Here is a 16367-nt window from a genome sequence, read left to right on the forward strand (position 1 = left end):
ACCATCATGCATCTTATGTTTAGGAGATTTCGGCTCAATCATCGGCTGAGGAGAAAATGGAATAATGCTTGTTGAAGGTGTTTTTGGAGATTGCAAAGTTTGAGAAGCAGCTGCTTGAGCTCTAAGACGACGCTTTCGTCGGCGTTCACGTGCAGAACGATTTCGTCTAGTCTTAGTAGGAAGTTGAGAAGATTGAGGAGGAGGAATGTTCTCATCCTTAGCACTTGGGTGTTTAGGTTGTGGTTTCTTAGGCTGGACAATAGGAGAAGAAGAAGGTCTCTTCTCTCTATAAAAGGACGGAGGAGGAACTGCTCCATATAAAGGAGGAATTTTTGGTTTAGAAAGGAGACCAAGTCCATCATGACGAGGAGGGATAGGTCTACTTTTAGGAAGTTTATTAGATATAGACATAGTCACATCCATAGGGATGGGTTGGGAATCTTCTTGAGGAAAGACATTAGTTTTATCTTTCAAAGGAAGAACTTCCTTCTCAAGAATGATAGGAATATCAAGTTTAGGTGTTCTAGGTTCACTTAGAGATAGGATCATATCCGTTTTCCACTTTTGATAAGATTTGAAAAGATGATCACTTCGCGGAGGAAGAGATTGGAATTGTTTAGGCCAAAAGTAATCAATAGGAACGCTAGAAGTTCTTTCAGCTGGTTTAAAGAGACTATGATTGACAGTAACAACTTCACCATTATGGGGAAATTTCAAACACTTGTGAATAGGAGAAGCAATAGCTTTCATGGAAGATAGCCAAGGATAGCCAAGCTTCACACGAAATTGTTCGGATGAAGGAATAATAGCAAAGTTCACATCAAGGGATTTGTTATGGACCTCAATAAGCAATGTAATAGAACCAATTGTAGGAGAAGAAAATGCATCAAATAATTTCACAATCACATCTGTTTTGTCATATATCACTTGATTCAATTGCAAAGTAAAAAGAAATTATTCAGTAATAACATTAATCATGCACGAAGGATCAATAAGCACTCCACGGCAAGGTGTATTCTTGACTTTTGCAACTATGTATAAAGGACCATCAGGTGCCCTAATGGTTTCACTGGAATCAAATGTGATGGAAGGTTCTTTAGGGATTTCTTGCTGCTCTACAAAGTTAATCACATTCGGAGTCATAGACACAAGACCATCAGATGAGAGAGAGGAATCATTAGCCTCAATTGCATTAGAGGTATGAGAAGGTAATGGATCAGTAAAAATTTGAAGATTTTGATTAGGAGGAGCTACAGATGTATTGCCTTTATCATTCACTCCAGAAACAGAAATAGTATTATTATCAATCAAATCTTGAATTTTACCCTTTAAAGAAAAACATTTTTCAGTATCATGCCCAGGCTGACGATGAAATTGACAAAAAGATTTGTTATCAAAATAAGGTGAAGTAATCTTTGCAGGATCAATTTGTCTTATAGGAGGAAGAGTAAGCACATTTTGTTCCAATAACTTATTCATAACACTATGCAATGATTCATTCAAAGGAGTATACTTTCTTTCTTTCTTGAAAAATTTAGAAATAGGAGGCACACCTGATGCTGCATTCACATTGTTGTTGATGATGTTTTCATTGAATTTGATGGAATCTCTGTTCGGTTTAAACTTCCCAAATCGTTGTTGACTGCTATCACCCTTATCACTTGGAGCCATAGGATGTGATTGTTCCATTTGACACACAGTCAGTTGATAATTGTGAAGAGTTGCACACAACTGTTGGAAAGAAGTAAACTCAGAAAACAGAAGTTTGTCTCGAATATCTTTTTGTAAATTAGAAATAAAGATTCTTTGAATATCATTGTCGGGCACTGGAAAAGAAATTTGAGCATACAAATGCTTATATCTACCAATGAAATCAGTCACTTTTTCTTTAACACCTTGTTTACAATGCATTAAATCAATCAAAGTAACTTTAGGACTTATATTGTTTTGAAATTGTTGAATGAAAGCATTTGCAAGTTGTTCGAAAGAAGTAATAGAATAAGAAGGCAACGAGCAATACCATTGTAGGGCTTTGTCTCTTAATGTTCTAGTAAACAATTTTGCAAGCAACCTTTGGTCATAAGCAAAATCAGTACAAATTGTTTGAAAAGTCTTAACATGTGTTAGAGGATCACCCTTACCATTATAAAGCTCCAAATGTGGAATTTCAACATGTTTAGGGGGGATAGCTCGAACAATGTCAAGAGAAAGTGGGCTCGCAACATCAAATGTGGGCACACTAAACTTAGATTGATTCATAGAGGCAATTTGTTGCTGTAAAGAAGAGACAGTTTGTGCAAGATTGTTAATGGTCGCTTCAGTCGAAGAGTTCATATTAGACGTGTTAGATTGTGATGGAGGTGTTATGTTATTGAAAGAAGGTAGAGAGTAAGGTGGTGGGACACTATGATAGTTAGTCATAGGAGATGATTGGACAGGAGGAACACTACAAGGAGGAATGGAATGGTTAAATGAATTGCCCCCTTGTGTCATGTTCATTTGTGGTGACATAATAGGAACACTCATCGAAGGAATGAATGAAGAAGTTGGATTGAGTGAAGGAAGAGGGTTGATTGAAGAAGAGGGATTGCCCCCATGACTAGTGATCATAGGAGGAATGTCTTGTATTGAAGTAGTCATTATGTTTGATGTAAAAGTAGGTATACTAGCAATAGGAGTTGTCAAAAGAATAGAATGATTAACTTGAGTGGGGGGTTGTGTATAACCTAAAGTTTCGGCACAACTCTTCATAGGCATCACATTCGAATCCACAATGTGTGCAATACCACGCAAAATATCAATTCCATTCTTATCACTTTGAACCATACGTTTTAGACCCTCAATTAAAGGAAGAGCTTGACTATCAGGGTATTCTTGAGACATCCATTGTCGAAAATCATCAAATTGGTTATCCAATTTCGAAAGTTGTTCTTCAGAAACCTCATGGAGAGCTTCTTCATCATTAAGAGGATTAGAGGAATTACCCATGTCCTCGTTAAAAAGGCTATTCAAATTAGGTTCCATCTCCTCGGTAGTTAAACCTCAGAAAGACTTAATTCTACAGCTTCGTCTAACGGGAATAGTGTAAGTAGGGCTTATTGTTGTAAAACTCATGCACTAGAAAGAGAGAGAAGATTTTGAATTTAGAGGTAGCAATTTTCAGTAAAATCAGCCAATCTTCTAGATTTAAGCTGTTAAATGCAATCACAACAGTCTCCTGAAATTTCGGAGAAAATGTTCGGGACCGTGGCGCTCGGAGTGCAACACGGTCCTTGCAACTTTTTTCGAAATTTGCAGGGATGAAAGGTATGATGATTTTAGAGCTGATCTGAAAAAATTGAGTGATTTTATGATCTGTAGATAGGCCAAATTAAAGTTGCAAATTCAAAATTGAACCCTATCAAGATTGTCGAAAAATGCAAAATTTGAATTTTGAAAAAGAGAGGGAAACTGAAATTTTGAATTTTATGATTTTAGAGGGAATACCAAAAGCAATGCAAATTTTGAAATTTGAAAATTGACTCAATTTCACGCAAAATTCAATTTTGAAAGCGGAAATTAAAGTTGTTGTAATTAAGCACTTAATTTCAAAAGTCACAAATTGTAAGAATTTGAATAAAGCACTGAAATTTCGAATGAATGCAAACACACTTTTCAGATTTAGGACAGTAAGAACACAATTTTGACACAAAATTTCAATTTTGATGATTTTTGAATGTTTAGAAGCCTTAATCCAAGCAATCACAAGACCAACTTTGACTGTAATTTTGAAGGTGTTAAAATTGATAAAATCAGTCAAAATTCTAGATTTTAGCAGAAAAATACATTAAGATCTAGCTCCCGAAATTTCGAAAAAAATGTCGGGGACGATGGCGCTCGGAGTGCACACGGTCCTCGCAACTTTTTTCCAAATTTTCAGGGATGAAAGATATTGTGATTTTATTGCGGAATCCAAAGTTACAGCTGATTTGGAGATGTTTTGATCAGTGAAATTGTCGGACAAAGGTTGAATCAAGAGGGTTTCAAAAATTAGGGTTTTGACACTTAACCACTTAATTTTCAAAATTAAAGCACAGATATGAATTGATAATTTGTAATAGAAGGGCAGATCTGAAACAAGCATTAATAATTAAACATTTCACAAGTTTAATTACTAAAAAGAAAATTTAGGGTTTTTATGCAATTAACCTCTAAAATTTTGCCAAAGATCAGACATGGAAATGTAATCAAGGAATCCAATTTTCAGATCTAACTATGAATAATCAGAAAGGATGTTCACGTCGGGTTCACCAAAATGTAAAGCGGAAAATCGCGATCGAACCCTAGTTGCTCTCCCCTCTTCCAACTCCGAGGAGAGAGAAAGGAGATTCACTAGGGTTGATGGTTTTCACTTAGGGGAGAGACTTTACATTCAAAAGAGGGGTTGAAACCCACAAGATCCAATCCCACACAATGCAAGATTGGATGCTAAATGTGTTTCAAGGGTTATGACAGCAAGGCTACCCTCTTTTGTAAAGAATGTGCATAGGAGAATTAAGCTAGGAATGCATAGAAAGTGATAAAGATTCGCTTATAAACTGAGTTAGGGATATAGGATGAAGCTGCGGACCTGGAATTAGCAGTAAAATGTCGATACGACATTGTCCTGCAAATTTGAGCAAAAGTTGTCGGGACGATGGCGCCCGGCGCCACGGTCCTCCGAAAAATCCGCAAAACGAAGGGGGATCTGTTCGTCTCTGCACAAGGATTCCAGATCTTCAATTTCAGCCGCGTACCTGCAACCTACACACAGAAAAGCGAAGACGATTGGGGGGTTAGGGATTAGGGGTTTGCCTTTAGGTCAAACCCCGGTTTTGGAATTAACCAAGAAATGAGCAAGTGCTGTAAATGTAAATGACTGTAAAACAAGTACTAATACCTTGTTCTAAGGATGTTTGTATCCTTATGTGCGAAGGTATAGATGTTGTATGTTGTTGTAGTATGTTGTATGTGATCTCCTCTTCAATGGTTGAATCCTTGTCTTGAATGCAACACTTAGCCTTGAATGGAGACTTAGAAGGAATGCTTGAATGCTTGAATGTTTGAATGCTTGAATGTCTGAGTATAGTTTCCACGCTTGTACACATATGTCCTTCTCATCCATTTATTTTATGCCAAATGAGAGAGAAAAATGTAGTTTATATACTTGTCATTTAGGCCTGATAGACTGATTTTCCCGACCTTAGGCCGACCAGGAAAGTTAATTTCCAAATTGCAAACAAAAAGACCCGAGACCCCTTAGGAGACCGGGCCCAAAATAGGACCCAGGGACCAGGGCGCTGGGCGCTCTGGTCCCACCTCCCGGGACAGCAGGGTGCAAGGAGGTTCAGGCCAGGGTGCTTGAAAAATGCAGTTTTCAGTGTCATAATCAGGTTTCGGGGTCTCCATTCAGGTTGCGTGTTGCGTCGCCATCGTGAAGACCGAAATGCAATCGAAATTGCAAGTGTCGCAATTTTAGGACGCTACAAGAACAACGTTGCGAATGCGTCCGGGTGGGTAGGTTTACACTAGGCATGCCCCTGTCGTGCATCCCAAAGTGCCGAAATGTCGAGAGTCATACTGTACTGGTGCGATATTTCAAGTGCCCTAAGTCCAAAAAAATGTCAAAATTTGACGAACTGTTTCTTCAAATCTAGGTTACATATGGTTGATCTGTTTGAACTCGTGGGGTTGCGGGAGGATCCTCTACAATGGCCTATCTCAGTTTTTGATGAGTCGGAGTCATTTTCAATTGGTAGCATTTTTTTGCCTGTTGCAAAAACCATCAGTTGCATGCAATGCAAAGTTGCCAGATTGGCTAGAATTGATTCAGTTCGTCGTGTGCACAAACTGACATCGCGAGCGCATCCAGATGGGCAGGTTTACGCTAATCATGCCCCTGTCATGCATCCCAAAGCGCAATAACGTCGAGAGTCATACTATACCGAGGTGATCTCTCAAGTGTCACGAGTCCAAAAAATTATTGAAATTTGACGAACTGTTTCTTCCAATCTAGGTCACATATGGTCGATCCGTTTGAACCCATGGGGTCGTGTGAGACTCCTCTACAATTTTCTCTCTTGGTTTTTGATGAATCAAAGCCATTTTTGATTGGTAGCATTTTTCGCCTGTTGCAAAAATCGTCAGTTGCATGCAATGCAAAGTTGCCAAATTGGCTAGAATTGATTCGGTTCATCGTGTGCACAAACTGACGTCACGAGCGCATCTGGGTGGGTAGGTTTATGCTAGGCATGCCCCTATTGTGCATCCCAAAGCACCGAAATGTCGAGAGTCATACCGTACCGGGGTGACCTCTCAAGTGTCATGAGTCCAAAAAATTGTCAAATTTTGACGGATTGTTTCTTCTAGTCCAAGACACATATGGTCGATCCATTTGAACCTGTGGGGTCGCGTGAGGCTCCTCTACAATTTCCTCTCTTAGTTTTTGACGACTCAGAGCCATTTTCGATTGGTAACATTTTTTTGCCTGCTGCAAAAGTCGTCAGTTGCATGCAATGCAAAGTTGTAGGATTGGCTAGAATTGATTCGGTTCATCGTGTGCACAAACTGACGTCACGAGCGTATCTGGGTGGGAAGTTTTACGATAGGTATGCCCCTGTTGTGCATCCCAAAGTACCGAAACATCGAGTGTCATACCCTACCGACGCAATGTAGAAGTTGCTTGACACTTTTTTGACAATTTTTTTGACAACAATGACAATTTTTGCTCAAATTGTATCTAGTCTCAATCTATGACCCATATGACCCGATAATGACTCAAATAATTCTCCATGATTATACAAGAATCAAGAATGCTCATGATTGACCAGGGACACATCACATATACTCAAAACATAGTCACAAAACATTGACACACAAAATAGTCACAAAACATTGCCACATATTATTAAAAAATTTGCCTCTAAATATGGTCAAATCAGCTCTTGGCTATTTGATTATACAAAAAAATATCTTACAAATCATCTCATGGGCTTTTATACAAAATTTGGCATTACAATATGTGCGATTTAACTCATCGCCATTTTAATATACAAATCATCTCATGGGCTTTTATACAAAATTTGGAATTACAATATGTGTGATTCAACTCATCACCATTTTAATATACAAAATTTGGCATGTACATATGTACAAATTAGCTCATTGCCATTTAAATATACAAAATTATGCTCCTAAACATGTAAAAATCAGCTCATGGGCATTTATATATACAAAAAACGAATATAGAACAATTCGTCGATGATTTATACAAAATTCTCAAAATTATTCTACTCTGAACCATAGAATCAATCAAGCGAGCCTTCAGGATCGGCTCTAACTTGTATTGTGTCAAGTTTTGCCTCATGGTCAGATTCACGAACTTTCTGTAAAATCTTGTTATGAGGTCTACCACGATACTTCATCAAATGAATATTTGTTGCAACAACAAGGTTAGAGAAATGAAGAATATGTCTGTGTGTTTCAAATTCCTTGAACAACCAAACATCAGAATTCTTGATAGGGTATCTCCGAAGCCATGTTCCTGTCACGACAACAGACCCTATTGGGTACTCAATACCCTCTCCGTCAATGATTATGGTTGTCAATTTTCTTTTAGGCTCAACACAACGACACAAATAGTAATTTGTTCCTTCTTCGTTGTTCTCTTTTGCAACAACTACATACACATGACTTGCATTTTATAAAGTGTTAATTAATACCAAAAATAAAGTATGATGTACAACAAAATGAGCCAAAAAGAATACTTACAAAAAAATTAACTCAAAAAATCACCTGAATCCACTAGGTCAGATACATGGTCAAAATCCACTAATGTCTCCATTTGGTTCAATTGTAGTGCTTTGAGAATTTGATATGAATCAATGGTAACCAACGGTCTACAAGACCATTTGTCAACCCAATCTTGTGATTCACATTCTTCCCACAAACAATACATGCATGAAGAGAAAAAACATACGACCTGTCTCGTATAAATTACCAGTGAACTTGAATTTGAACTCATAAATGAGTGCATGTCACTCGATCCTACAACTGTACAACAATCTACATAGTTTTCAATGTTAGATTCAGTGATCAACCAAAAATATCTACGAACCATTGACGTACCTGGATTACCTAGACCCATTGTAGACTTACACCATCGCACAATTGTTTCTGCATCTATCAACTCAACACCACCTTCGCACTTCAATTCTTCCCTAGCTAGGGCTCTTCTCACACATTCTCTTGCACCATCGTGCTCTCCCTTAACATGTCTAGCCTCAGTGAAATTCCAAAAATGTTGTACACCGCTTGTCATATGCATCCTTGTCAACCAATAAAACATCCTTGCATTCTTGAATTGTGCGGTGCAATTATCTGACCATATTAAGTGTCGGTTGTATCATATGTTCCTTTCCCTTAAACTATCATAGGAAACTTTAAAGCATCCTTGTACAAACTGCGATGAATGAGTACGATCATCATTTATGTAGAAGTGATACTCTCTTACAACCTTTCTATCCTCCTCTGTGCTATCATCTGCATGCATGAATGCTATGTGTACAAAAATAGAAACTTGTGTGGAGTGATAATACATGGATTGCACTTCATTTTTAGGTTGTAGTGTATAATTTTCAGCAAAATCAACAATAGAGACAATGGTGCCAAGAGGAAATGTGTCCTTACATAACTTGAATTGCTCATCTAACCATCAAGCTCTATGTGTAACCTTGAGAGGAGGGTAATGCAAAACTTTTTCAGATTGTTACAACAGTTACAGAAAATAGAAATAGATATAATAGCATTCATACCACAACACAATGATTTACGTGGGGAAAACCCTTTCGGGAGAAAAACCCCACCCTCCAAAAGCAGCTCAATATTTTATTCAGCAATCAAAAACAGATTACAAAATACTTGCAGAGCAAGCTCTTCGCAGGAGTACCATTAATCAGAGATTCAGAGGCAACTCAATAGCCATAAGACTCTTACACACAACCTCTATCTCACACACCTCATAAATAGGAGATATAATACAAGAAACCATCAAACGGTATTACAAAACCATGGGTTAAAACCACCCAATAAGGTGTAGCCGACCTTATCTCCCTTCTATGACATGTTAAAGCACACATCAACACGTGTCGCTCCCTTTTACAGCTCATTTATGTATCCGATACAAATTATTTTTCCTATTTCAGGAGTGCAAACTTCCGGAGGCCATAACTTGAGAACCGGGTGTCCGATTGACGAACCGTTTGAAGCGCCGGAAAGCTCGCGAAGTGCTCTATCACCTCGTAACCCGCTTTGCCGGTTACGGCCACTTTTCAGGGCGTTTCGGAGCCTCTAAAGTCCCCAAAATTAAGTTTAAACATTTTATTGCACCCCTCCAAGATGAAAACTTTAATATCTTCAAAACTAGCTGTGACCTTGCGACGCAACTTTACCGAAATGCTTATCTAACCAACCAGAAGCTTCAGGGAGAGTTTCGCACCATTTCGTGCTCAAATGAAAACTTACTATAAATAGTAACCTCACATAAATGCAAGGTTGAGACACCATTTTCCCCAACAAATCTCCCACTTGTCGAACACCTTGCATGAGCGGAAGGGAATGTCAACACAATGAATCAATTGCTAGGGGCCATAAGGCCCATAGACTCTGAACACCATCTGAACTTCTCTGTGCTCACAGCCTTAGTTAAAGCATCTACAACATTCATCAAAGTTTCCACCTTAACCAGCTTCACCCTACCATCTTCGACCATATCTCTAACAAAATGATACTGAACATCAATATGTTTGGTCCGGGCATGAAATGTCGGGTTCTTAGCTAGGCTAATTGCACTCTGACTGTCACAGTAAACTGTCACTGTACCTTGTTTTATTCCAATATCCGAACACAGTCTCTTAAGCCAAATGGCCTCTTTACAAGCATGAGTAGCTGCCATATACTCTGCTTCAGTAGTGGATAAAGCAACCACAGCCTGTCGCTTACTCATCCAACTAATTGCACCACCAAACAAAGTAAACACATAAGCACTGGTGGATCTTCTGCTATCAATATCACCTGCCCAATCTGAATCCACATAACCATGGATATCAAGGGAAGTCATGTCTCCAACTGAATTACCATGATAACACAAAGAATATTCTGAAGTACCCTTCAAATATCTGAAGACTCTTTTGACTGCATCCCAATGAACTCTGCCAGGATTAGACATATATCTAGAAAGTACTCCCACTGCTTGGGCAATGTCTGGTCTAGTACAGACCATAGCATACATCAAGCTTCCAACCGCACTCTGGTAAGGCACTCTGCTCATGTCTTCCATCTCCAATGGGGATGTAGGACAATCTGAAACAGATAGTTTCGTTCCAACTGTAAAAAGAACACTCAATGGTCTACAATTCTGCATGTTGAACCTCTGTAACACTGAATTCACATACTTACTCTGGCCTAGCCATAGCTTTCTGTTCACCCTATCTCTTCTAATTTCCATCCCAAGAATGTGCTTTGCTGCACCAAGATCTTTCATTTCAAATTTAGCAGCGAGCTGAGACTTCAATTCTGAAATCATACCTTTCCCTTTACCAATGAATAACATATCATCAACATACAATGCAATGAATAAGAAATGATCACCATAAGATTTATAATAAACACAGTGATCTGATTTAGAACGTTCAAATCCCAAACTCAACACATATGTATCAAATTTCTGGTACCACATCCTAGGACTTTGTTTGAGGCCATACAAAGATTTCTTCAATTTACAGACCAAATTACTTTTGCCTTTCACCACATAGTGCTCCGGCTGTGTCATATAAATATCTTCCTCCAAATCACCATGAAGGAAAGCAGTTTTCACATCCATTTGTTCAACCTCTAAATCATAAGTAGTAGCAATAGAAAGCAAAAATCTAATGGACGTCATTTTTGCAACAGGAGAAAATATCTCACCGTAATCAACACCCTCAACCTGAGAGTAGCCTTTTGCAACCAACCTTGCTTTATACTTCTCAATGCTTCCATCTGAACCAATCTTTTTCTTGAACACCCATTTACAACCAACAGGTTTTCGTCCTTCAGGCAATGGTACAAGATCCCATGTATCATTCTTTTTCAAAGCTGCCATTTCTTCCTCCATAGCAATCTTCCAGGATTCTGCATCATTCATACCTAATGCCTCTTCTACAGATTTAGGTTCATCCACACTAGTATTCAGAGCAAAAATACATCTCCAATCATCAGGTGAATACCTTTCAGGTGGTTGTCTATGTCTTGGAGACCTTCGAACAAGCTGAGTTGGAGGTTCTTCCTCTTCTTCTGAAGATTCAGAGCTAGACGAGCTCTCCTCAAATTCTTGCCTATCTAGGGGTCTCGATTCAACTCTTTGAGGTGTAGAAGGAAGTTGAATCACATCTTCCTTTTTAGTCTGTTCTGGCTGCAGTGTAACAGAAGGAGACTTAATTTCTCTAAAAATAACACTTCTACTGTGAATTACCTTTTGTGCAACAGGGTCCCAAAGCTTGTATCCTTTCACACCATAACTATACCCGATGAAGATACATTTCACAGCCTTGTTCTCCAACTTTGTTCGCTTCTCCTTTGGCACATGTGCATATGCCTCGCAACCAAAAACTCTAAGATGTCTCAATGAAGGCTTGTGACCTGACCATGCTTCCATAGGCGTTTTATCAACAAGAGCTGATGTAGGAGACCTGTTAATTAGGTAGCAAGCAGTGGCAACAGCTTCAGCCCAAAACTTTTGTTCGAGACCAGCACCACTCAACATACTCCTAGCCTTCTCCATCAGTGTCCTGTTCATTCTTTCTGCAACTCCATTCTGCTGTGGAGAATACGGAGTTGTCTTATGCCTGTTAATTCCACAGTCTTTACAGAATCTATCAAAATCATTAGAGCAAAACTCACCACCATTATCAGTTCTTAAACATTTTATTTTCTTTCCAGTCTGCAACTCAACCATTGCTTTAAATTATTTAAAATGACTAAAAACTTCAGATTTACTCTTTAGAAAATATACCCATGTCCTTCTACTAAAATCATCAATAAATGAAACATAATATGTGGATTTTCCAATCGAAGAGACATCTACTGGACCAAACACATCAGAATGGATAAGATCCAAAACACCACAAGTTTTATGAGAACTCGAGTAAAACTGAACGCGGTTTTGTTTTCCATAAATGCAATGCTCACAGAAATCAAAGTCAAGATTACAATCATTCAAACCTTCAACAAGATTTTTATTTTTCAAGGTCCTTAGACCCTTTTCTCCAATGTGGCCAAGTCTCTGGTGCCATAACATAGTCTTCTCTGCAGGTAACTTTGCTTCAGACGAAAGAGCACCCTTAGGTACCCAAAAACCATTTCCATCTGTTGAAGGTGAAACCTTCAAATCTTCTAGTGAAGTATCCGCAAATTTGCTTTTTACAGAAGTGCTATTACATTCAACAGTGTATGCTTCAATCTTATACAAAGTGCCAAACCTGACACCTCTAGCAACTACCATAGCACCCTTAATCATCTTACATCCTGCTTCAGAAAAGAGTACCTGCACACCTGCATCTATCAGTTTGCTCACAGATAACAGGTTTCGTTTTAATCCAGGGATATACAGCACACCATTAATCCTTTTTATTCTACCATCAGAAAACCTGATTCTAACTTTACCTTGACCAACAATGTCTAGTTGTGAATCATCACCCAAGTACACCTTACCTCCATTAAATCCTTCATATTCAGAAAACCAATTTCTATTGGAAGTCATATGAAAAGATGCACCTGAGTCAATTAGCCAGGCATCATTACCTGCATGAGTCGCCAAAGCCGCAATAAATGCATCGCCATCTTCCTTGTCGGACTCAGAATCAGAATCGAACCTTTTCTTTTTCTTCTTCTTCTTTTCTTCTTTGCAGTCCTTACGGATGTGACCCGGTTTACCGCAATTCCAGCAAATGACTTTGGACTTTCCAAGAGATTTCGATCTCCCTTTGGATTTGGACTTGTCGCGCTTCTCATTCTTCTTGCCTTTCTCCTTAGGTCTTCCACGAACGGTTAGGGCTTCCCTTGAACTGATGGATACCTTCCTTCGCATCTCTTCACCAAGTAGGGCACCCACCACGTCTTCAGATTTCAAAACAACAGAAGTACTACCGATAGCCATAACAAGAGAATCCCATGAATCAGGCAAAGAACAAAGCAAGATCTGACATTTCTCCTCCTCGTCTATCTTAACACCGACGGATACTAATTGAGCCACAATCATATTGAATTCTTCTGGGTGGTCTGCAATTCGTCCACCCTCTTCCATCTTCAAGGAATACAATTTCTTTCTTAAGAAAATTTGATTTAATAAAGATTTCACTTGATACATCTCACCAAGCTTAGTCCATAGCTTCTTTGCAGAGTTTTCTTCATGGACATTGATTAGAACAGAGTCTGCCAGGCACAGTCTGATTAGACCCTTGGCTTTTCGGTCCATAACTTCTTACTGAGCTGCCGCAGTAGGATCTGAGGGCCTTTGGACATTCGCATCAACAGCATCCCAAAGATCTCGATCTATTAGCAAATCTTCCATCTTCAGCTTCCACATCTCAAAATTACTTCCATTAAATTTCTCCACCTCTATTCTCCCTGACGAACTTGCCATCTGAATATTCCTGCAACAAGATCAAAAAGTGTCTTCTGCACAAGCTCCCACTCAAATCTGGATTAGTTCAAAAAACCCAACTGCCCACAATTGAAACCAAAGGTGATCAAGCTCTGATACCACTTGTAAGGAAGTAAAGTAGCGGAAACAACTTCCTACACTAACCTTGAGAGGAGGGTAATGCAAAACTTTTTCAGATTGTTACAACAGTTACAGAAAATAGAAATAGATATAATAGCATTCATACCACAACACAATGATTTACGTGGGGAAAACCCTTTCGGGAGAAAAACCCCACCCTCCAAAAGCAGCTCAATATTTTATTCAGCAATCAAAAATAGATTACAAAATACTTGCAGAGCAAGCTCTTCGTAGGAGTACCATTAATCAGAGATTCAGAGGCAACTCAATAGCCATAAGACTCTTACACACAACCTCTATCTCACACACCTCATAAATAGGGGATACAATACAAGAAACCATCAAACGGTATTACAAAACCATGGGCTAAAACCACCCAATAAGGTGTAGCCGACCTTATCTCCCTTCTATGACATGTTAAAGCACACATCAACATGTGTCGCTCCCTTTTACAGCTCATTTATGTATCCGATACAAATTATTTTTCCTATTTCAGGAGTACAAACTTCCGGAGGCCATAACTTGAGAACTGGGTGTCCGATTGACGAACCGTTTGAAGCGCCGGAAAGCTCGCGAAGTGCTCTATCACCTCGTAACCCGCTTCGCCGGTTACGGCCACTTTTCAGGGTGTTTCGGAGCCTCTAAAGTCCCCAAAATTAAGTTTAAACATTTTATTGCACCCCTCCAAGATGAAAACTTTAATATCTTCAAAACTAGCTGTGACCTTGCGACGCAACTTTACCGAAATGCTTATCTAACCAGCCAGAAGCTTCAAGGAGAGTTTCGCACCATTTCGTGCTCAAATGAAAACTTACTATAAATAGTAACCTCACATAAATGCAAGGTTGAGACACCATTTTTCCCAACAAATCTCCCACTTGTCGAACACCTTGCATGAGCGGAAGGGAATGTCAACACAATGAATCAATTGCTAGGGGCCATAAGGCCCATAGACTCTGAACACCATCTGAACTTCTCTGTGCTCACAGCCTTAGTTAAAGCATCTGCAACATTCATCAAAGTTTCCACCTTAACCAGCTTCACCCTACCATCTTCGACCATATCTCTAACAAAATGATACTGAACATCAATATGTTTGGTCCGAGCATGAAATGTCGGGTTCTTAGCTAGGGTAATTGCACTCTGACTGTCACAGTAAACTGTCACTGTACCTTGTTTTATTCCAATATCTGAACACAGTCTCTTAAGCCAAATGGCCTCTTTACAAGCATGAGTAGCTACCATATACTCTGCTTCAGTAGTGGATAAAGCAACCACAGCCTGTCGCTTACTCATCCAACTAATTGCACCACCAAACAAAGTAAACACATAAGCACTGGTGGATCTTCTGCTATCAATATCACCTGCCCAATCTGAATCCACATAACCATGGATATCAAGGGAAGTCATGTCTCCAACTGAATTACCATGATAACACAAAGAATATTCTGAAGTACCCTTCAAATATCTGAAGACTCTTTTGACTGCTTCCCAATGAACTCTGCCAGGATTAGACATATATCTAGAAAGTACTCCCACTGCTTGGGCAATGTCTGGTCTAGTACAGACCATAGCATACATCAAGCTTCCAACCGCACTCTGGTAAGGCACTCTGCTCATGTATTCTATCTCCAATGGGGATGTAGGACAATCTGAAACAGATAGTTTCGTTCCAACTGTAAAAGGAACACTCAATGGTCTAGAATTCTGCATGTTGAACCTCTGTAACACTGAATTCACATACTTACTCTGGCCTAGCCATAGCTTTCTGTTCACCCTATCTCTTCTAATTTCCATCCCAAGAATGTGCTTTGCTGCACCAAGATCTTTCATTTCAAATTTAGCAGCAAGCTGAGACTTCAATTCTGAAATCATACCTTTCCCTTTACCAATGAATAACATATCATCAACATACAATGCAATGAATAAGAAATGATCACCATAAGATTTATAATAAACACAGTGATCTGATTTAGAACGTTCAAATCCCAAACTCAACACATATGTATCAAATTTCTGGTACCACATCCTAGGACTTTGTTTGAGGCCATACAAAGATTTCTTCAATTTACAGACCAAATTACTTTTGCCTTTCACCACATAGTGCTCCGGCTGTGTCATATAAATATCTTCCTCCAAATCACCATGAAGGAAAGCAGTTTTCACATCCATTTGTTCAACCTCTAAATCATAAGCAGTAGCAATAGAAAGCAAAAATCTAATGGACGTCATTTTTGCAACAGGAGAAAATATCTCACCGTAATCAAAACCCTCAACCTGAGAGTAGCCTTTTGCAACCAACCTTGCTTTATACTTCTCAATGCTTCCATCTGAACCAATCTTTTTCTTGAACACCCATTTACAACCAACAGGTTTTCGTCCTTCAGGCAATGGTACAAGATCCCATGTATCATTCTTTTTCAAAGCTGCCATTTCTTCCTCCATAGCAATCTTCCAGGATTCTGCATCATTCATACCTAATGCCTCTTCTACAGATTTAGGTTCATCCACACTAGTATTCAGAGCAAAA

Source organism: Cryptomeria japonica, chromosome 4 (genome assembly GCF_030272615.1).
Source record: "Cryptomeria japonica chromosome 4, Sugi_1.0, whole genome shotgun sequence".
Lineage (NCBI taxonomy): Eukaryota > Viridiplantae > Streptophyta > Pinopsida > Cupressales > Cupressaceae > Cryptomeria > Cryptomeria japonica.